This window comes from Olea europaea, chromosome 2 (genome assembly GCF_002742605.1).
Source record: "Olea europaea var. sylvestris chromosome 2, O_europaea_v1, whole genome shotgun sequence".
Taxonomy (NCBI): Eukaryota; Viridiplantae; Streptophyta; class Magnoliopsida; order Lamiales; family Oleaceae; genus Olea; species Olea europaea.
Genome location: NC_036238.1, coordinates 1,893,500 through 1,915,716, shown reverse-complemented (window position 1 = coordinate 1,915,716; position 22,217 = coordinate 1,893,500).

Below are 22,217 nucleotides of genomic sequence, written 5' to 3'. Positions count from 1 at the left end.
GCGCAAGAAGACCAATTTGGTGAAGAGAGGGCGATTTATTACTTGAGTAGACGGTTAACAAAATGTGAATGTAATTACTCTGTTATCGAAAATTATGTCTTGCATTATATTTCACATGTACAAAATTAAGGGTTTATTTACGGCCCGTAACCGTTTATTTGATTTCTTGAGTAAATTTGATTAAGTATATGTTCTCTCGCCCTATTTTACACCAAAGGGTAGGCCTTTGGACATTAGTTTTATCAGAATTCGAAATACAATACATACCTCAAAAGGCAGTCAAAAATCAGGCTTTGGCTAACTTCCTAACCGATCATCCATGCCTTGACATGCCTGAAGAAATTGAATTAGAAATCAATTCGTTTGAGCTAAAACCTTGGGTGTTGTATTTCGATGGGTCAAAAACCTCTAAAGGTGCAGGAGTAGGAGTAACATTGATAAATCCTTTAGGGATTTGCTACAAGTTCGCATTCAGTTTGGATAGGATGTGCACCAACAATCAGGCCGAATATGAAGCCTTAATCGTGGGCCTAGAACTAATGATAGATATGGGGATAAAAAATGTAAACATTAGAGGCGATTCTCAATTGGTAATTCACCAACTGATTGGCGATTTTAAATGCTAAAGTGATTCCATCATGAGTCAATATGAAATCGCCCAAGAGTTATTAGAAGAATTCGACCAAGTAGAACTTCAATGCGTGAATAGGATATACAATGACGTAGCAAATGAGTTGGCCCAGATGGCCTCAGGGTACTCAAAAGTTTTAAATTGAAAGTCTACTTGAGAATATGGAACAATATTGCCCGTGATCCAAAGGAGGGCGAGAAGGATTGAACTTCATTGCATACAAGATGGAGATGCAATGGATTGGAGGGCAGAAATTAAGGAGTTCCTTAAAGAACCTAATAAAAGAGATAGTAGAAAAATGAAGTTGCGTTTGCTAAACTATGCACTAATAGATGAAGAGTTGTTCAAGAAGCGCTATGATGGTATACTGCTAAAATGTGTAAGTTTGCAAGAAGCCAGGACGATTATGGGTGAAGTGCACGAAGGGATATGTGGAGCTCATCAAGCTGGCCAAAGGATGAGATGGTTAATTATTAGGAGTGGATATTTTTTGCCAAAGATAGGAGAATTATGCGTTCATTATACAAAGAGTTGTTTAGCATGCCAAAAGCATGGTCCAATACAAAGGGCCCCAGCACGAGAGATGGCACCTATTATTAAACATTGGCCGTTCAAGGGTTAGGCGATAGACCTGATAGGGAAGATTTATCCCCTATCGTCCAAGCAACATACTTTTGTTATAGTTGCAACTGATTATTTCACTAAATGGGTGGAGGCGGTACCTTTAAAGGAGATCACCTAGAAGAATGTCATAGAATTTATCCGTGATCACATCATTTATAGATTTGAAATTCCACAAATTTTAATGGTAGATCACGGGACATCTTTAAATGGGGATCAAGTGAATAAATTTTTGAGTGAGTTTGGAGTTAAATTAGTAAACTCCACGCCATATTACGCTCAATCCAATGGGCAAGCAGAATCTTCTAATAAGATTCTAAAAAATATCATAAGGAAAATGATAGATTAAAATGCCAGAAATTGGCACGAATGTCTAAACAAGGCCTTATGGGCTTATAGGACGTCGCCTCGATCAAGTACCAAAATTACTCTTTTCCAATTTACTTATGGACAGGAGGCCGTGTTGCCTATGGAAATCAATGTGCAATCGATCAGAGTGTATTTGCAACATAAGTTAAGTGATGATGAATATATCAAATACTAGTTCAAAATTTATTGGAGTTGGACGAATTAAAGTTAGACGTCCTAGATAGATTGTAAGTTCAAAAACGAATAATGGCTAAATTTTATAATAAAAAAGTTATAGTCAAGTCGTTCAGCCTGGGCGAACTGCTTTGAAAAATAGTACTCCCTTTGGATAGCAAAGATCCAAAGTATGGCAAATGGTCTCCCAATTGGGAAGGACCATATAAAGTGAATAATGTATTGCCTAATGGAGCCTATCATTTGGAAGATTTAGACGGCACCAAGCACATGAGGTTCATTAATGGCAAATATTTGAAAAAGTATGTTCCTTCCTTATGGGAAAGTGAACAAATAAAAGCGTAACCAAATCGTATTTGAACGATCGTAGAGCAAAAAGGGCCAGAGCGAAATACGTTCAAATAAATTCCTTTATTATCAAATGTTCATTACAAAGCTGCGAAATACAAGATGTTAAATGCTCTATAAACTACGATTAAGAGCAAACTAATCTCCCAGTCGATCGCCGAGTAAGAGGGTGTACTGGCTTTGATCGCCATCATGATCGCACTGTTGCAAGGGCAAACAGGGAGGCCGAGAAGCACTCTCAACAAGCAGAAAGGAAGATGAATCGCCCTCACATCGCCTTCCTAAATGCATCGCTGCAACGACGGGCCAGGAGGCTAAGAAGCACTCTCAGCAAGCAAGGTGGCCTGCAAACACCCCAAAAATTGCCTTCCATCATTGAACTCCTTGTAGGAACAGAGACGATGGGAAGAACTTTGCTGCTAGCCAAAGAATATTTCCTATATCTCCCATACCAAAGGTGACATCAAGAAAGATGGCAAAGTGGGCGGATCAGATGATCCATTTCCACGAAAAACGAAAGCTTTTAATTGATTGTCGAAAATGCCAAGCAATGGCAGCAAATTGGTTTTTTGAAGAAGAAAATGGAAATGAAGGTGAAAAGATAGAATATAATGTGCATTTATAGTGGGGTAAAGGTGAAAAGACAGAATATGAGCAGCCATATTCGTGTCTAATAAATGGGATTAGTGGCCCAAAGTCGGGCAGAAATATTAAGAAAAAATATGCAAAAATTTTAGCATAAAACAGTTAAATGCCTGAGCGATTGACGATTAAAAAAAAATGAACGTCAATAAATACACAAGAGGCTAAAATAGTTATTCATTAACAATGATGACTGTTGTTATATCAGTACAAGGTTACAAAAGAAATGTTAATACGAAATTATAAAAAGAAAAAGTTAAAGCATTATATGTCTTAATTACAATTCGCCCCATACCGAACGAATTCTTTCCCTAAGTTTCCCCCAGTCCTCGTTCTGTCGAGAAGAAGTGATGTTCAATTCAGCCACAACATCATCATCAACTTCTAACTTTTTGTACTACTCGACCAAAGACTTAGTTCGCTAAACTCCTTTGGAGGCATTACACTTTTTAGCAGTCATTCTCGCCTTGCAGTCGTCCATCTTGGCTTGAAGCTCCTTTATCTGAGCAGTCAAACTAGTCATCAAAGAGTCTTCAATCATGACTTCGGAAGAGATTTCTTTCAACTCGTCCTCAGCTTTGTTGATCTCCAGAAGCAAAGACTCTTTTTCAGATACGGCGCAAAGATATTAAGTACTTTTGGCCTTCAGTTCAACATTCTTGGCCAGCAAGGAGAGGACCTCGGAATGGATAACTTTCAACGTCGCTTTAAAATCAGCAGAAAGATTGAGCGACGGAAGTGTCAATGCTTGCTCTAATTTCGCATTCAAATGCTCAAGCTTATCCTTATGCCTGGCAGCACTAGCCATACCGATGTCCATATCCATGAAGGACACATACTCAAATATCGACTGCTTGAGGAACTTCATATTGTCCTCTGAAGAAGCAGAAGGACAACTGGCTGAAGCAGGGCGAGATGTTTTGACTTGCCCCCAGGAAGTGAGCAAGTCTTGAATGGAACGCACAATTTTATCAGCATCCTGCAAAGAAAATCGCCAATATTGAAGGTTTCCACTACACTAAACAAAGTGGAGGTAAAGGTGAAGCAAAGATTACCTCATCAACAATCTTGGAAGATGGCATATCCCCAGCCAAATCTGCCACCTGTGGCTCCACCATTCGTGAGGACTTCCCTTGTCTAAGCGAGAAGACCTTGCCGCAATGGGCAGACTCATGGGAACATCTGCAGAACTCAAAAGGCAACAAATTAACACCAATAGCACAAGCAAAGGTAAAGCATCAAAAAATGAATTACCTTCTGCTTCGACGTTTGGAGGGTCAACGCCCTGGGAAGAAGGTGGCTCGTCCATTGGTTGTGATGAAGATTCTGGGATTGAAGATTTCTCTTTAAGCGTAGTCCCTTCATCAGCTGGTTTGGACGAAGCAGCCCCAGTAGAGGATGATGGAGCAGGAGCTGCCAACACCAAAGCCTTCAAGGGAGAGATTGAACTCTTTTGAGAAGTCCAAATAAACTATCAGCACATAGAAAAGTCTCAAGTATGGAAAGGTATGCTTATGAGTAAACCAATTTAATTACCTTCCTCCTGACGATGAGAGAGGTATCATCATCATCATCATCATCAGCATCATCCTCCAAAATGGGAGACGCTGAGGCTGGCCGTTTGCGGCTTGGGACACTTTTAGATGCAGTGGGCTTGGCAGGAAGAGAAGTCGATGGACGGGCAGATTGTTTAGCACGAGCAGAGGAAGAGGGATTCTTAATAGACACAGGAGTGACCAAAACATGAGAGTTGGAAGAAATGTTTGGCTGGTCTAGTAAATGGAAAGCACGATTGGCATCAGTCGCAAACAATCTGCGTTTCACTGACGGTCAGAGTCGTTCAAAAAGGGGATGGATGGCACGGCTAGGATTGAAGGGGGCTAATGAAAAGCTGCTCGTTAAAAGAAGATTGCGAGCATTTATAGCCTCTGCCTCCACCTTATTAATGGTGTGGAAGTGGTCTATCAAATTCTTTGAATAGCAAGGGAGAACATGCCAAATTTGACTAAAACCAAGTTGGCGAGCAAAAAATTGGGGAGTATATATTTCTACCCCAGCCTTGGCATTGGTCCCAGTCAAAGTATCATGAAACAATCCCTTCCCGATCAAAAACTGAATCCGAACAAACAAAGAAGTGTTCGCACTACCCAGAGTGAATGGAGGTTGCACATAATCTGGAGTCAAAAAGGGAGGAAAATGAAAGAAGGAAGGGATTGAATCCAATGTATAAAAGAATGAAAAAATGTCCCTTCTGTACATATTTACAGGAGTCAGGGGCTCAATGGCTAGCCCATAGCAGCTAGCAGAAGGACTGAAAAAAGATGGAGCACCAAGCGATGGAAAATAGACTCTCAACCACATTTAAGCGAACCAAAGAGGCCCACTGCCAGTGGAAGATGCACCATTTTTCAATTGGGATTGAAGAGAAGCCATGCCTCTATAGAAGGCAGCTAAAAAGAAAGAACATAAATTCAGAGACCTACCACGCGCCAATTCGTGCGCTATGGGTAAATAGCTTAGGGAGGGCTTTATGCTTGGCACACACAAAATGTATTTACAAAGCCAAATCAGAAGAAAGGTCACTCGCTCAGTATGGGAAGGCTCAGCGCTCGAGTGGTTATGAAGGGTTTGCAGGCTTGAATAAGACTCGGTGAGGCCTTTACCAAATTTTGGGACGACACCAGAAATCAAAATACCAGGGAAAATGGTATCGCCCAAAGGTGGCAAATTTACTAGGGTCCCAACATCCCTTAAGGTAATGGACATGGGACCAAGAGGAAAAACAAAAGTATTATACTCAGACGACCAAAAACTTAAAGCGATTGGAAAAAGTACTGGGTCAAAAATAGGGGGTTGAAGAGAGATTTCTAACAAATCAGAAATCCTAGCATTATCAAAAATTGCCTTAGTAGGACCATGGTCCACAAGGCAAGCATGCCATCTACGAAAAACGACATCAGATTTAGGCCAAGTTCGAATACCTCTTTCGCGAAGTGGCCCCAGCGGCAAAGAATTTAGAAATGGAGGCCCTGAGTACAAGGGAACAGCTGACCGATCGCCGCTTGTTCGATGGCCTCGACATTGTTGAATAAATGACCTAGATAGAACTCATTGAGTTCGACATTGGCCGGTGCAAGGATGTTCGGAGTTATATATGGCTGAGTAAGGAGTTTTTGAAAGTCTTCAAAACTGAAGGAGTCACCAGACTGGGATTGTGAAGCAGCCATTAGGGACGAAATAGAGTTTTTCAGAGTTACGTAGCAGTGAAGCAAGGAGATGAACATTAATATTGCGAGAGAGGCGCGAAAAAATGAGGCGTGATTTAGTGGTGCAATGAAATAGCGTATTTGGGGGTTATAAGGGTTTGCAAACGTCGCACCTTTTCAAGTTATGGAAGAAAACAATGATTGAAGTTCTTGGGAATTTCAAATGTTGCTAGGAAACACAAAGTGAATATAACAAAAAATTAATAATTGGTATTAATTCTGCCATATTGGGAGGTAATTGTTGACACACAAAAAGTTTAGCCCAAGTCGAATAGCCCAAGGAATGAAGCTCAACTGGAAGATCCCCAAAAATCAAATAGCCCAAAAAAGAATCAATCAGGCAATGCAGGATAAAGGCCCAAATAGGGAAGCCCATGAACGCGGTAATACCATCGTCCAAGGTTGCAAGTCGTCCAAGATTTGAGTGAATGAATTGCCATGCAGTCGCCTAGAGCTGTGACCCTGCTTTCGTCCAAACATTCGAGTCGCCCAGCATCTTAGCAAACATATGATGTTATGGTTATCCAAAAGTGCAGTTAATAAAGTAGTTATTGGATAGTCCTACCACGTCCCACGATTCAAGGAATTCAATTGAAGATGGTTGAACGACAAAAGTAATGGCAGCAGTTAGAGAAGGCAGTTTCATGACAAGTTGGCCACTACAGGGAAAGTGGGCAGTTATAGAGCAATCAAGCAGTTTGTAAGCGGTTGATCACGAAGAGATCATCCATGGAGTATAAAAGGAAGAAAAGACATAGAGCAAAGGACCCCCGAATCAAACACTCTCAAACAGAGAATATGTAACTTTCCATCTCTTAGTTTAGATTTAAACACTTCTTTTACAGTAACTCGTGTGCTTGCGCCCCTTGGAGGCATTCTATTTTTATTGTCCAATTGTAAAGTCATCGCTAATAAAAACACTCATTTTTGAGACTTTGTCTCAAGAGGTTTGTCCCTTACACAATCGTTTGATCTCTTTTTAATTGTTAGCAACTAAACCGCGCGAAACATATACTAATGATATGTGCAAGATTGGGTCTAGTGCATGTGAAATTTTGCATGAGAAAACTCTTCTTCAGTTTTTGGATATCATTCAAAAGATGTTTAAAATGATATTGTGTTTCCTTTCCATTTCTGACAAATGTTAATACAAAATTCCAAAGGCATTTTCGCATTTGTGAGACATCATCAAGTATATGTATCCGTATCTTGAATAGTCATCCGTAAAATGATAAAATAATTGGATCACATACGTAAAAATGAACTAAATCCAAAACATCTTTACTTCTATATCATTCAGCTGAAATTATCTCTTGATCATCATTGAATAGATTCATAGATTGCTTCCTCTTCTCAGTTCCGTAGAGTCACATCTTTCGTCAATCTTTTAATCGGACGTGCCTTAATGCTATAACAATGTTTTATTAGCCAGAGATAACATTTGTTGTTAAATTTAATATATAGTAATCATTAATAATACATTCAGCACAAATAGGAATTTTATTCCAACTTACGTACACCATAGAAGGTGTAAATTTTATAGAATAACCATGTCCTGGTAGACTAGGAACACAAATTAACTTCGGCTTCATTTACTAGATATAATAACATTTTTTATTTTCAAATTAAACACCAACCACTCAGAGCCGGACCTGAGCATAGGCTCAACAGGCCGTTGCCTCAGGTCCAACTCTTCAAGAGGGCCAAAAAAATTTTTTTCCCATTTTTTTCCTTTTTTGGTAAAACCCACTAATTAACATAAAAGAATCCTTCCATAGTTTAAATGTTTTATAAATGTCTTTTACGTTTAAGTTTTAAGTTAGCAATTGATTGTATAGTACACTGTTGAATTTTGATTTACATTATTTTTGGAGGTCCAATTTTTGGAGTTCGTTTCGGGCCCTCACGATCATAAGACCGGCCCTGCAACCACTCACTATTGAAATGAAAATAAACATTTCCTACTAATCCAGTGCCGGCGATGATGGAAATTCCCCTTACTTGAGCTTTATGGTTTTCTAAAGAACGTACATAAATTTGCATATATAATTTGTACCTAGAATCTATAATTCCAGGAATCAAATTGATTCTTGAAATGGGATATATAACAGGCCTGTTTCATTAGAAGTCGCAAGGCCCATCATATCATTGCTCTTAAAATTCGACCTCGTACGTAGTTGTGTGTGTGTGTGTGTTTTTTTAAAGCCCTTGTTTGAGTTATTTTTTTTATTAGAATGCATTTTTAAATAGTCTGTTAATGAAAAATGTGTGATTAAAAAGAAAATGAAAAATTTTAAATTTACGTATAATATTATTTTATTGAAGAACGTGTAGTTGAAATAATGTCAAATCGCTGTTTTTAAATGTATTTTTTTTTAATAACGTGGATCAAACAGGGTTTAATGAAATTTGCTAGTACTACCAAATCATTAGTTCGTCTATACATAAGCATGTAATCCTTCGTCCCTTGAAGGTAGGGATAGCAATGGGGTCGAGCCGACTTTAACTCACGAGCTCGGCTCGGGCTCGTGGTGAGCCGAGCTCGTGATTTTTAAATTTTTTTTTTTTTTTAACCATTATTTTTTTTGGTTTTTTTTTTTTTTTAAATTTTCTCTTTTTTTTTTTTTAAATTTTCTCTTTTTTTTTTTTTAAATTTTCTCTTTTTTTTTTTTTTTACAAAATTTCATATTTTTTGACGAGCCCACGAGCTGACAAAATGGCTCGTGGGCCGTGGGTCGTGTGCCCACGGGCGGCTCGTGGTATTGAGCTCCCTGCTGGGCTCGGGCTCGTCGAGCCACCCACGAGCCGGGTTTTGACTAGCTGAGTAGTCGAGCCGACGAGCCGCTCGGCCCGTTTGACATCCCTACTTGAAGGCTCAAAATTTTCTTTGCAATTCTCCAGTGGTCCATACTTGGATTACTCCGATATCTTTCCAACATTCCAATAGCAAATGCAATGTCAAGCATTGTACAGACATGGACATACATTAGACTTCTAACAACTGAAGCATATGAGATGTTTTTCATTTGTTCCCTTTCAAAGTCAATCTATCGGCATTGATTCAAATGAAACTTATCACCTTTTATAGTGGGAGCTATACTTAGTGAACAACCTTTCATCCAAAATCTCTTTAAAACCTTATTGATATATGTTTCTTGTGACATACACAAATACCCTTATATCTATCTATATAGATCTTTATACCGATGACATAAGATGTATTACTCATATCCTTCATGTCAAAATTTTTAGAGAGGAATTGTTTTACATCATGTAGCAAGCCTTTATCATTGGTTATAAGTAAAATATCATTCACATATAGAAGAAGAAAACAAATTTTACTGCTACTGACCTTCTGGTAAATAAATTGGTCCATAATGTTCTCTATGAAAACCAAATGAAGAGATAGTATCATGAAACTTTAAACACCATTGACAGAAGGCTTGTTTTAGTCCATATATAGATTTTTTAAGCTTGCACATCAAATGCTTACCATTACTAGAAAAGAATCCTTCTGGCTGTTTCATATAGACATCTTCCTCTAGTTGTCTATTGAGGAAAGCCGTTTTCACATCTATCTGTTGTGGCTCAAAGTCAAAATATGCAGCTAATAATAAAATAATGTGAAGACAATCTTTCTTGGATACAGGAGAAAGGTCTCTTTGTAGTCGATTCCTTTCTTTAAGTAAATCCTTTAACTACGAGTCTTGTTTTATATCTTTTAATGTTGCTCGATGACTCATTTGTTTTAAAGACCCATTTGCACCCTATGAATCTTCCACAATTAGGCAACTTGACAAGATCCTAGACTCCGTTGGATGCCATAGAATTCATTTCATCTTTCATGGCATTATATCTTAAATCGGATTCTTTGCAATCCATGGCACATGAAAACATTTTAGGATAATTTTTCTCTCCAAAACTATGGTCCAGTTCCTCTAGATACATGACATAGTCATCTGAAATTGCTGATCTTCTTAAAGTTGGTTCAACATTTTCCTAAGGGACATGTTGTCTAATTGGTTATTCAACCATTTCTTGAGTCACTTGATCTACACAATTATCATCCTCAAGTTGTGGAACTTCATCGACCGGTTGTAAAGCACCCCTTTGAACTTGAGGAGTGTTGTGGACAATAACCAATCTTTCACTTGATGTGGAAAATCGACCTCTTCCAGAAATTGATTACTTCCACTGATTAAGTTATTTTCAAGAAACTTTGCATTTCTTGATTCCACAGTCCTAGTGATGTGAGATGGATAGTAAAATATGTAATCTTTAGGCCTTTTGACATATCAAATGAAATACCCACTAACAGTCATCGGGTCTAGTTTTTCTCTTATGAATTCTAAACTCTTATTTCAGACAAAGATTCCCAAATGCACATATGTTGCAAACTCCATTCCAACCTTTCCATAGTTCAAAAGGCATCTTTAGAACAGCATTGGTTGGAACTCGGTTCAAAATATAAACATTCGTTTTAAGAGCTCCAGTCCACAAGGATTAGGAAGCTTGGAGCTGTTAAAAATACTCCACACCATGTACAATAATTTTCAATTTTTTCTTTCTAATACACCATTTTGGTTTGGAAAACCAGACATAATATATTGGGCAACTATCCCATTCATTGCAAACGAACCAGGTGCTTGTCTATCGTCAATGTAACTTGCATAATATTCTCCACCTCTATCTGTTCTCACGATCTTTATGTGCTTACGACATTGTTTTTCTACTTTTACCTTAAAAATCTTAAAGCCATCCAATGGTTTGATCTTGTTATGAAGTAAGTAAAGATAGATGCATCGTGAATAATCATCTACAAAGGAGATGAAATATTTTGAACCATGAGTGTCCATAACTAGACAACATATATATGAATGTATGATCTCCAATATGTTTGTACTCCTCTTGACGCTTTTCTTTGACTTGTTGGTCTAATTTTCCTTAATATAGTCCACACAAGCTTCAAAATCAGAAAAATTCAAAGTACCAAGTACTCCATCATTTACTAATCTCTTAATTCTTTCTATAGAGATATGTCATGATCTTCGATGCCACAATATACAGGAATTTTTATTCATAATACAACGTTTATTACTAGTGTGAACATGCATAGCATTATTAGCAATACTATGTTGTAAATTAATAGAAAAAATACCATTCCCAACAAGATAAGATTTAACAAACTGAAAGATGTATCGAAAACGTAAGTGAATATCCCAAAAGTACTATAGGATGTTTGGTGGGGATTAAAATTAGATTTTTTTATTAAATTGTGATAAAAAATTTTGAAATGTGTGATTGAAAAGTTGTGGGACCCATAAAAGATGTGGTTAATATCAATGTTTATAAAATCGAACCGGACCAAAATCAGGTCTAATTATACTAAATTAACCGGTTAATTAATAAATGGTCAATTAAATTGAAAATCGGGAACCGGTTACGATTTTTGGACCGGTTTCCAAAACTTTTTTTAAAAAAAAAATTTATTATATAATAAAAAGGTTACCTTAGAGATGGAAACCCATTTACTTACTTTTTTTTACCCATAGAGCCTTCTATGACCATTTCATGAATTTCGTAATTGATAAACTTCCGATGTGGGATTGACAAAATCTAATAAATCACACTTTAAATGCACTTTCAATGTGGGATTGACAAATTTTAATAAAGCACACTTTTTCAATATTGTTTATGGCCATATGGTGCATGACTACAAAATTGAATTACTTAATTTCTATAGATTGCTAAACAGTTTTTTAGTCTTACAAATTATTTAGTAAAACTGAAATGAGTTTTTAAGTGATCTAAAAAACTAAAAACTATTAAAATTTATCTTAAAAACATATATGACATAATTGTATTTATTTTGAATTGATGGTGTAAAAATTTAATTATATATTATTGTTAAAATAAATTTAAATGTTTATAAATATTTATTTATCACCTTTGGTTCGACCTCAATTGAATCTTTTGACCTTCGACTATTTTTCTTTTCTGGGTCGATGCCCGGGCTGAATTTTAAAACAATGGTTAATATTAATTGTTTAACTTTGATTCGAATTTTTTAATCAAAACCAGACATCGGCCTAGTCTTGAAACTGAAATAAAATTTCTAGAAAAACATAGAACATAAAATGTCTTTTCCAAATCTAAAAACATAGTTATTATTTAAAACTAAATTGCACGTTCCAATAGCCTCCACATGTGAATCCATCTTGTTTTCTGATAAGATGCTCTGCTCGCTTCTCACTGGCTTTCTTAGGCATCATATACTTTGCAAGGTACTTGAAATATGGATTGTAACCCCAAAATCAATCCACCATGTATTATAATTTACATCAATCATATTGATTTAAAACAAACAAGAGAGATTGATTTACTTTTATTTTCAAGTCATTTCTGAAATTTGGTACAATCTTTTTTCCCTTGTTCCTTTTTTTTTTTTTTTTACACAAAAGAATCACTTATTTTTCTTTTTGATTTCACCTTGGGATGGTATTTTACCTTTTCCCCTTTGTTTGACTTGGACATGATTCTTTCCTTGTTTCTAGTCTTTTTTTTATGTTACCAATAATGCACTCTCACTTAATTCCATGGATAGCCTTCCTTTCTAATACGGAGGGAAAAGTAGCCCAAAGTTGTTGGGAAGTGCGGGTCGCGCAATTAAAAAGCTCTTCGGTAATTTACGAGTTAGGTGGTTAGAGACAGTTAAAGTTTAGCAATGTCTGGACCAATTGTAAGTTAACTTTTCTGGTGGATCTTTTTGGCAACATTTGCTTGGAGGTTTTTATTCCTTTGAAGAGTTCTTCAATGTGTTTTCCTCATCGTCAATTTCTAGTGTTATTTATTTTTTGTTGCTTTAGTCTATACATTTGTGATTGTTTAACTTAGGGTTTAAATTATATTTAACCTTAATCATCTAGAAATAATAAATAAGTGACGTGTTGCTTTTTATTGGTTAATTTTGCATGTTTGGATCTAAAGATACAACACTTTCAAAATTTTCTAGAGCTTAATTGTGATCCTTGACCTAATCTGTCTATACGAGACAATCACTTTTTATTTTTCCACTCTTTGACAGTAGTAATTAAGTGTATTGGAATGTTAGAATGAAAACATTTCTTAAGTCTATGGATAAGCAGCTTTAAGTTAGTTTATAGAAAGGTTGGATTGTCCCATCTTTATCTGTTGCAGGTGTAGTTACCCATACAGAGGGTTTCACTTGGGCTAAGAATGATTTAAACGAGTATAATTGGAATAAAAGAGGGACACGTGTCATCTTTATGACTATTTTGCCTCAAGAGTTCAAATGAGTGTCTTATGTGTGAGATTGCTAATGATGTTTGGTATATTCTAGAAACCGTGTTGAGAGAACTAAAATAGTGAAGAACTTTAAGATGCAAATGTTGATTACTAAATTTGAGGAAATTAGGATAAAAGATTATGAGTCTTTTGATGATTTTTACGCTAAATTAAATGATATAGTCACCTCTAGCTTCAATTTATGACTCTTGTATTTCACTTGCTTTGAAGTCAAGCTTTAAACACTTGATTATGTGTGTCTTAAAAATGATTTTTAGCTTGCTTGAATGGGGGAATGATTCGCTTATATTTTATACGAGTCTTTCACCCTTTTGTTCCTTTCTCGTATCTCTCATGCCTCGCAAGAGGAGAGCGAAATTTGCAAAGCATATTTCTTGATTTCAGAAGTTTATAATCAATTTGTAAAAGAGAATTTTTGTCTTACAAGTGATTTCTATTTATAAGTAAATATTTTTGGATATAAATTCAAGAACTATATAAGTGGTCAAGAATATGCATTTTCAATTGTTGATATCATTTCAATTGGTTGTTCCTTGATTGGCAAAAATGTGTTGGCGAATGTATTCAATGACTAAAAGTACTTTTTGTCATTAAATGTATTGTTTTAGCAACTAAGCCCTTGTTTGAGCCCCATTTTTGCCAAGAAAATGCATTTTTGAATAGTGTAATGATGTGAAATGTGAGGTTAAAAAATAAGGAAAATTTTAGATTTTCGTGTAATATTATTTTATTGAAGAATGTGTGGTTGAATTGATATCAAAAACTGTTTAAAAATGTATTTTTTTTTTTTTAAAAAAGGGACTCAAACAAGGGCTAAATAATTGATTGTAAAATATTTGTATTGACAACCGATTCATTTTTCTACAACCACTTATTTGAGTATGCCATTGTTTGGTGACCAATGTTATAAAATTCTTTGACTACAAGATCATTTTCGACTACATATTCAAACAATAAAATATTTCGCATGCAAATCCAAAAATTTTCAATATTTTTTAACCACAAATTCTTTCAAAAATATTATTCAAAACTTTTTTTTTTAAAGAAGAAAAATAATGGACTCCAAGCAGGGCTATATTAATACAATTTTTTTGTGTTCACATTGACATAGACAAGTCGAATTGTGCTCATTAAAGCCCATATACGAAAAGTTAGCACGATCATGAATAGAATATGTTGACCCCAAAAAGTGTAGCCAACAGATGCCGGTCCCACTCGTGCACATGTGGGCGAATGTTCAACACGTCAAGACACGTGGACGGTCTACAACGAGCGGTTCAAAGGGCGTGGGATTAGCCCAACGACGCGGGACAGTGACGTTCGGAATCCGACAGGTTGTTCGTGATCCGATTGTACAATAATTACCAACTGGTGTTCGTAAATGTATATCTAAATGTGTATAAACTCGATTTGTGTATTGCAAGTAAATGAGAGAGAGAGTTGAGTAAATTATAGTTCTTTGTATTGATTATTGCATTAGTCCTTTGATGTTACACAAGGGAAGTATTTATAGTGATACATGTGAAATGGGAGCCCTTGGATGAGGTGGTACGTGGCCTCATCTCTTTGATTCAAACATCTTATCCTAGGCAGGGGGCTTGACTTGCTAGCTTGCTACGCATTTATTGCTTGTGCAGAGCCTCCATGCTAGTAACAAAACTTGACCTTTATGCTTATGACAAACGTTCCATCAATCATTCGAATAAGATATTTGTGTAGGCGATCTCTTGGGAGAAGTGACTATGGAGGATGCTCCCATGGGGTTTGGAGGCTCCTGCATCAGCTTCGGGACTTTGGCCCCTTCATTCAATACTTCCACTTGAGGCTTCAGCTAACTTCAACCAGCTTCAGCATCATGGTTTCGGCTCATAGGCCTCAGCATGTGGACCTCGGTTACGAGGGCATGCCTTGGATTGAAGGGCTTTGGCCATAGTCCACCTCGGCAATATATACTGCCTCGGGTGGCGTGCCACGTGACTCGGACTGAGTGGGCCATTGGCCCAAGTAGGTTGGCCAAGTATGACGATGCGCAACAATAGTCCCCCAAATCCAAGTATAGATACTTATGTCATGGTTGGAGTTAGAGATGTGCTGCTGTAAGCGAATGATGAAGAGACCGAGGCTGTGTTGAGGAGGAAGTCGAGGTGGTTTGGGAAACTGAACCTGCGAGGCTTGTAGGCTGAATGTTGAAGTTGAAGCCGAGGTGGTTGGGAAACCGAACCTGCGAGGCTTGTAGGCTGATCGTTGAAGATGAAGCCGAGGTTCGATGGGAATGATTGTGCGTTGATAGCTGCGCCAATGATTTGATGTTTTCTGCTTGTTTTCGAGGAAAAACGGCTGACCCGTATGACTTCCAAGGCGCTTGCTACCGTCGAATTAAAAACACAATTATGAGGACAGCTAGAAGCAGACGTGTTGGATGGGATGTGTGGAAGGCACGCTTGAATCTGAGGTGTAGGTTTGAAAAATCGTTTGAATTCAACGTCTCGGATTTAATCTACAATGGAGGGTTCAGATTGTGTGAGTTTCGATCTGACGGCTGGGGTTCGTCCTGGACCTCTATAAAAGGTAAGAAAATCCCATTTTTTAGGACTTTTGAAAATTTGCAATTTGATTCGCTCTCAAAATCTCGAATTTTCCGGCGTCAAGGCTGTCAGTTCTTTGATTTTTCGGCCTATCTCCGTTCGCGTAGTGTTCTTCCCTTAGGTATTATTCGCAGAAAAGCCCTTTTTTGTTGTGTTAATTCTGTGAAATGGAGTCCACCTCGGGTAGGGAGCTGGTGACTGTAGCATCGTTAGATTATGGGGTCAGTCAGAGGAGGGATGCCGAGGCTGATAGTTATGCCATGACCGAGGACCCAGTAGATTATACCGAAGAGTGGGGGCGTCTAGGGTGCCCTCAAGTATGACGTGGAAAAGGTTAGGGGAGATCAGGAAGAGATACAGTATCCCCCATACCATAGAAATGCTAGTACTCGAGTCGAATGAGCGTGCCTGCTATCCGAGGTTCGGATGCGTGGCAGTCAGTGAATACCTGTTTAAGGCATGTATGCATCTTCCTCTGGACCTCTTCTTTAGGGCGGGGCAGAGGAACTTTATGTTGTTGCTGACCCAGGTTCTGCCAAATGGGTGGAGTCAGTTGGTCGGCTCCTATTTCTTGTGGAATGAGGTGTCACTTGGGGGGGGGACATGTCTCTTCATGTATTCATGACCCTTTTTTAGCCTCGGATCATAGGGAAGGAGTCCAGGGGGTGGTATTACCTTACACCTTGGGAGGCTCATGCACCCTTTGTGGTGGGACTGCCTTCCTCCATTAAGGGGTGGAAGGAGTCCTGGTTCTGGGTGCGGGGAAAATGGCAGGCAGTGGAGGGGAACAAGGCCCTTTCTTGCACAATGCCGACCCGGTACTACAAAGCTCATGAGTCTCCCAGCCCCTGCTTGTACTTCTGAATTGAACACTTAGAAAATTTCTAACTGTTGGGGCTTCCATTACAGATTGTAGTATGAGGTTCGAGCTCAACAGAGAAGAGTTCGAGGTGATAGAGGACATCTACAAGAGGCCTCTGAAGCTCCGCCACTTTGACCATCTAATCGACAGGAGTCGCTATTTCCTGGATTTTGGACTGATGGCTTCCAGAGGTACGAGGCTCCCATAGTTGTAAATTTCCTTATCCTTTTGATTGGATACTGACGTGCTGACCTGACGTGCTTATGCAGATAAATTCAAGAGGAGGGAGTACCCAGCTCCAGACATGGCTACAAATTCTGAAGGCTACCACCACCGTCAATGCTAGGGCCTTGAAGCCGGGGTCTAGTGGGGCCAAGGAGGTCTGAAGCAGGGTGGAACGCCTTTCCAAGGATAGTACTCCAAAGGCTTCCGAAGAGGGAGCTCCCTAGAGGCAGGAGAGGCCAAAAGAGCCTCGGGGAAAAGAGAAAGTCCCAGAGGAGGCGAAGAGGAGGAAGCTGGTGCACGTTACCAGTTCGTCCGAGAAATTTGTTACATCAGTGTCCCACGAGGCCAAATCAATAGGCGAGCCGAAGCTGCTCGCATCCACCTCCAAAGCTATCAAGTTAGAAATGGTCAGAGAGGCTGAGGCTGAGGAGGCCAGAGAGGAGGCTGCTAGGAGGGCTGTTGAGGCTGTCGAGGAGAAGGCAGCTAAACAGAAGCCTGTTCGGGAAAAGGGAAAGTTTCCAAGCTTTCTAGCTAGAAGGGAGGAGACCTTAGCCCCAGCCTTGGTAGAGGCTCTTCCCCAGGAGGTCCAAAGCGCCACAAAGAACTTTTACCAATTTTGGATGGATAGGTGGCAGCTACATGCCTCCTCCTGCGATGCCACCGACCTGACGAGGGCTTTGGTGAGCCAAAGCATTAGAACTTTTAGCCTCGCTCTTGAATGCATGGAGGCCTTGAGTCATTTTCAAACAAGGACCCAGTCCTCGGAGGAGAAGACGGCTTCCATTGCAGAGGAGTTGAAGGCAGCTAGGGCCAAGGCGGAAGAAGCTAGGGCCCAAAAACTTGAAGAAATGGCCAAGTTGGAGTTTGCCTTGGCCCAGATTGAGGCCTTGAAGAAGGAAGTCCATGAGTCACAGTGCGAGGAGTCTTCAATAAGCACCAGAAAGAGACCGCCGAAGCCCTGGAGAAGGCAAATCTCTCTTTGACGGGTGCCTAAGAAGCTTACCATTTCTTGGAAACCTAAATCAAGTGGTAAGTGGATGATGCACCCCACGCCAGAGAGGAGGCTCAACAGGCGAGGGAAGAGGCGATGCAGGAGTACATTGCCAACTTCCATAACACAGAGGAGTAGAAGAGGTTCAGTGCTTACTGGAGAAACTTTGCCTATGCTGAGGTGATGGAGCGGGCAGATGAACTGTATCCCAATTTGGATCTGACTCAACTCAGGTCTGAATTCGTGGACCTCAGACCCCTGTTGAGGAGGTGCAGGATAATGAAGCAGCTGAGGTAGGGGAGAGAAATGCCGATGCTCAAGCTGTCGAAGCCCCAAGTACAGAAGCACCTTCCCCATCTACCCAAGCTTAGATTAGTTTTCTTTTCAGTTTTTTCGAATGTAATGGCCTGAGGCCCACTTTTGTAATCCTTATTGAAGATCAATATAATGCCTATATCATTCATTGTTGTTTCTTTATCAAAGTGTACGCGCCTTGTTAAGCAAATGAACTTAAAGGTTAACTTCAATTACTTTAAACAATTGGATTGAACGACCGTACGAGCCTCGGACTTAAGCAAATGAACTTTACTCAAGCTTAATAACTGTATGAGCCTTGGACTTACGCGAATGAACAACTAAATGAGTCTCGATCTTAAGCGAATGAACACGAATGAACAGAATGAGCCTCGGAATTAAGCGAATGAACACTGAATGAGCCTCGGACTTAAGTGAGCCTCAATTGCACGTGAGATGGCTTCTCTCATTGGCGTTCAACCTGGCCAAAGAGGCACATGTTAGCGTCTCGAAGTTCAAGTGAGGTGGACAAGGTGAGCCTCTCCTCCGAGGTGACGACGCATCCCAGACATGGTGGATGGTGCAGCCATGTTGAGGCTTCTCCCCTTGGCGTTTTGTCTGGCCAATAAGGAGGCATGTGCTAGCGCCTCGGAGTTCAAGAGAGGTGACCCAAAGGTGGGACGTGAGCCTCTCCTCCGAGATGACGACGCATCCCAGACATGGTGGATGGTGCAGCCATGTTGAGGCTTCTCCCCTTGGCATTTTGTCTGGCCAAAGGGAGGCATGTGCTCGCACCTCGGAGTTCAAGCGAGGTGGTCCAGAGGTGGGACGCAAGCCTCTCCTCCAAGATGTCGAGGTAGCACAACACGTTAATTTAATAACTAAATTTTATTGAACCATAGAAATGTTACAAAGGCTGGGAAAGGTCGTCCAGCAAGATAGTACATTTATTGGTAATGGATTCTGAGGTGTTCAATGTTCCATGGATGGGGTTGTGCTGTCTTCAATCTAGTAAGTCCCAGGTCGAACCTCTTCTTTGATTTTGTATGGACCTTTCCAGTTCGGGCCTAGGGAACCTGAACTGGGCTCTTTTGAGGACAGGAATACCCTCCTAAGTACAAGGTCGTTGATTCGGAATGGCCTCTTCTTGACTTTCGAGTTGAAGTACCTTGTCATCTTTCTTTGATATGTGCCGAGCTTCAATTGGGAGTCATCTCTTCTTTCGTCGATGAAGTCGAGGTTGAGCCTCCGAAGCTCATCGTTAGTTATCTCGCTGAAGTGCAGACGTCTTGGGGATGGAAGTCCGACCTCCACGGGGCTCATCGTCTCAGTTCCAAATGCCATGAGGAAGGGCGTTTCTCCTGTTGGGGTCCTGGCGGTGGTTCGGATCGCCCAAAGGACTTGGGGCAGCTCATCAACCAAGGCCCCTTTTGATACATCAAGCTTTCTTTTCAAGACGTGCTTGATCGTCTTGTTCACGGCATCAACTTGACCATTTGCTTGTGGATGGTGAGGTGTGGAGAAGTGCTTCTTTATGTCGAGCTCTTCGTATAATTCTCTAACCTTCTTGTTGTCAAACTGTCTGCCATTGTCTGAGACAATTGAGTGGAGAATTCCGAACCGGCAAATATTATTTTTCCATAAGAACTTGGAGGTGTTGGCTTCGGTGATTTTTGCCAGTCGTTCGGCTTCGACCCACTTTGTGAAGTAATTAATAGCCACAATTGCAAAACTTGCCCCTCCTCTACCTTTAGGTAAGGGACCTATGAGGTCCATACCCCATTTTGAGAAAGGCCAGGGGCTAGAGACGGCGGTCAAATCCTGCAATGGTTGTCTCTGCACCGGAGAGAAGCGCTGGCATTTATCGCATTTTCGAACAAATCCGAGGGCGTTCTGCTTTAGGGTAGGCCAGTAGTACCCCTGCCTCAATATTTTTTGTGCCAGAGATAGACCTCCAGAGTGGTTACCGCACACGCCCTCGTGGACTTCCCTCAATATGTAGGTAGCCTCTTCTCCTCCGACGCACCGTAGGAGTGGGGACGAGAAACTCCTCTTGTAGAGAATGTCATCAATGAAGAGGAAGTGAGCTGACCTCCTTCTTAGCTTGTAAGCCTCATTCTTGTCAGTTGGTAGTACTTGGTCTTTGAGGTATGCTATGATTGGCTGCATTCAAGTGGGAGTCCCAGTGATCCACATTATAGTTGGGGTCTCGTCGAAGGTAGGAGGAGGTGCTCAATAGGTACTACTGTGAGTAGCTCTGAGTCCTTGCTGCTAGCCAACTTCGAGAGTGCATTCGCATGCGCGTTTTCGATGCGGGGGATCTGGATCAACTCAAACTTTTCGAAGGATGGGATGAGGTTCATCACCATTTTTAGATAGGAGGCCATCGTTTTGTCTTTAACTGAGAAGTTACCATTGACCTGGCTAACAACCAGCTGGGAGTCATTACTGATGAGTAGCCTCTTTACTTGCATTTCGATGGCCAGCCTGAGGCCCGCAAGAAGTGCCTCATATTCTACTGCATTATTGGTAGCTTTGAATCCGAACCTCACTGCTGAGGTGAGTTTGTGACCTTCGGGGTTGATGAGGACAACCCCAGCGCCGGAGCCAACATCCCCAGTTGGCCCATCAACGAAAAGATTCCACGTGGGGGGTTCGGCAGGTTCCATGATTTCATCCACCTCGGGTAAGTTAGCGAATTCAGTCATAAAGTCAGCTAAGGCTTGCCCTTTCATGGCTGCCCTAGCCTTGAACACAAGGTCAAATTCACTAAGTTCCACCGCCCATTCAATAACCTTCCTGAGGCGTCGGGCTTTTGGAGTACCTGCCTTAGGGGAAAATTTGTCAGTATATGGATGGTGTGAGCTTGGAAGTAAGGTCTCAATTTTCTAGAGGCCGTGATCAAAGCCAAAGCGAGCTTCTCCATATCGAGGTAACGGGTTTCTGACGATAGGAGTGCTTTACTTGTGTAGTATACGGGGAGTTGGGTAGACCCTTCTTCCCGTATCAGAATCGAGCTGATGGCCTCATTGGAGACGGCCAAATATAGTTGTAGGATATCACCGGGCTTAGGTTTGGAGAGGAGGGGGGCTTGCCCCAAGTGCCTTTTCAAGCATTGGAAGGCCTTTTCACATTCCTTAGTCCACTGAAATTTCTTCCCAGCCTTCAATACTTTGAAAAATGGGAGGCATTTGTCTATAGCTTTGGAAACGAAGCAGCTAAGTGCGACCACTCGCCCGGTAAGACTTTGTACCTCCTTTGGCTTTTGGGGGGACCTCATTTTGCATAGAGCCTCAATCTTTTCGGGGTTGTCCTCAATTCCTCGTTGGTTGACCATATACCCCAAGAATTTGTTGGAAGCTACCCCAAAGGCGCACTTGAGGGGGTTTAGTCTCATCCTATACCTTCTTAGGATTTGGAAAGTGCTGTTGAGGTGCGTCATGTGGTCCTCGGCCTCTAAACTTTTTACTAGCATGTCGTCTACGTAGACCTCCATTGTTTTGCCAATGAGGTCCATAAACATCTTGTTTACGAGTCTTTGGTAGGTTGCTCCGATGTTTTTCAACCCGAAGGGCATCATTCTATAACAATAGAGGCATCGGTCCATGATGAAAGAGGTGTGCTCTTCATCGGCCGGGTGCATGGGGATTTGGTTGTAGTCGGAGTACGCATCCATGAAACTCAACAATCGTGCCCAGCCGTGGAGTCTACTAGTTGGTCAATCCTTGGGAGTGAAAAGCTGTCTTTTGGGCAAGCTCTTTGAGGTTGATGAAGTCGATGAACACCCTCCACTTGTCGTTGTGTTTCTTTACCGAAACCGGGTTGGAGACCCACTTCGGGTAGGTTGCCTCCCTGATGAAGCCATTTTGGATGAGCTTCTGAA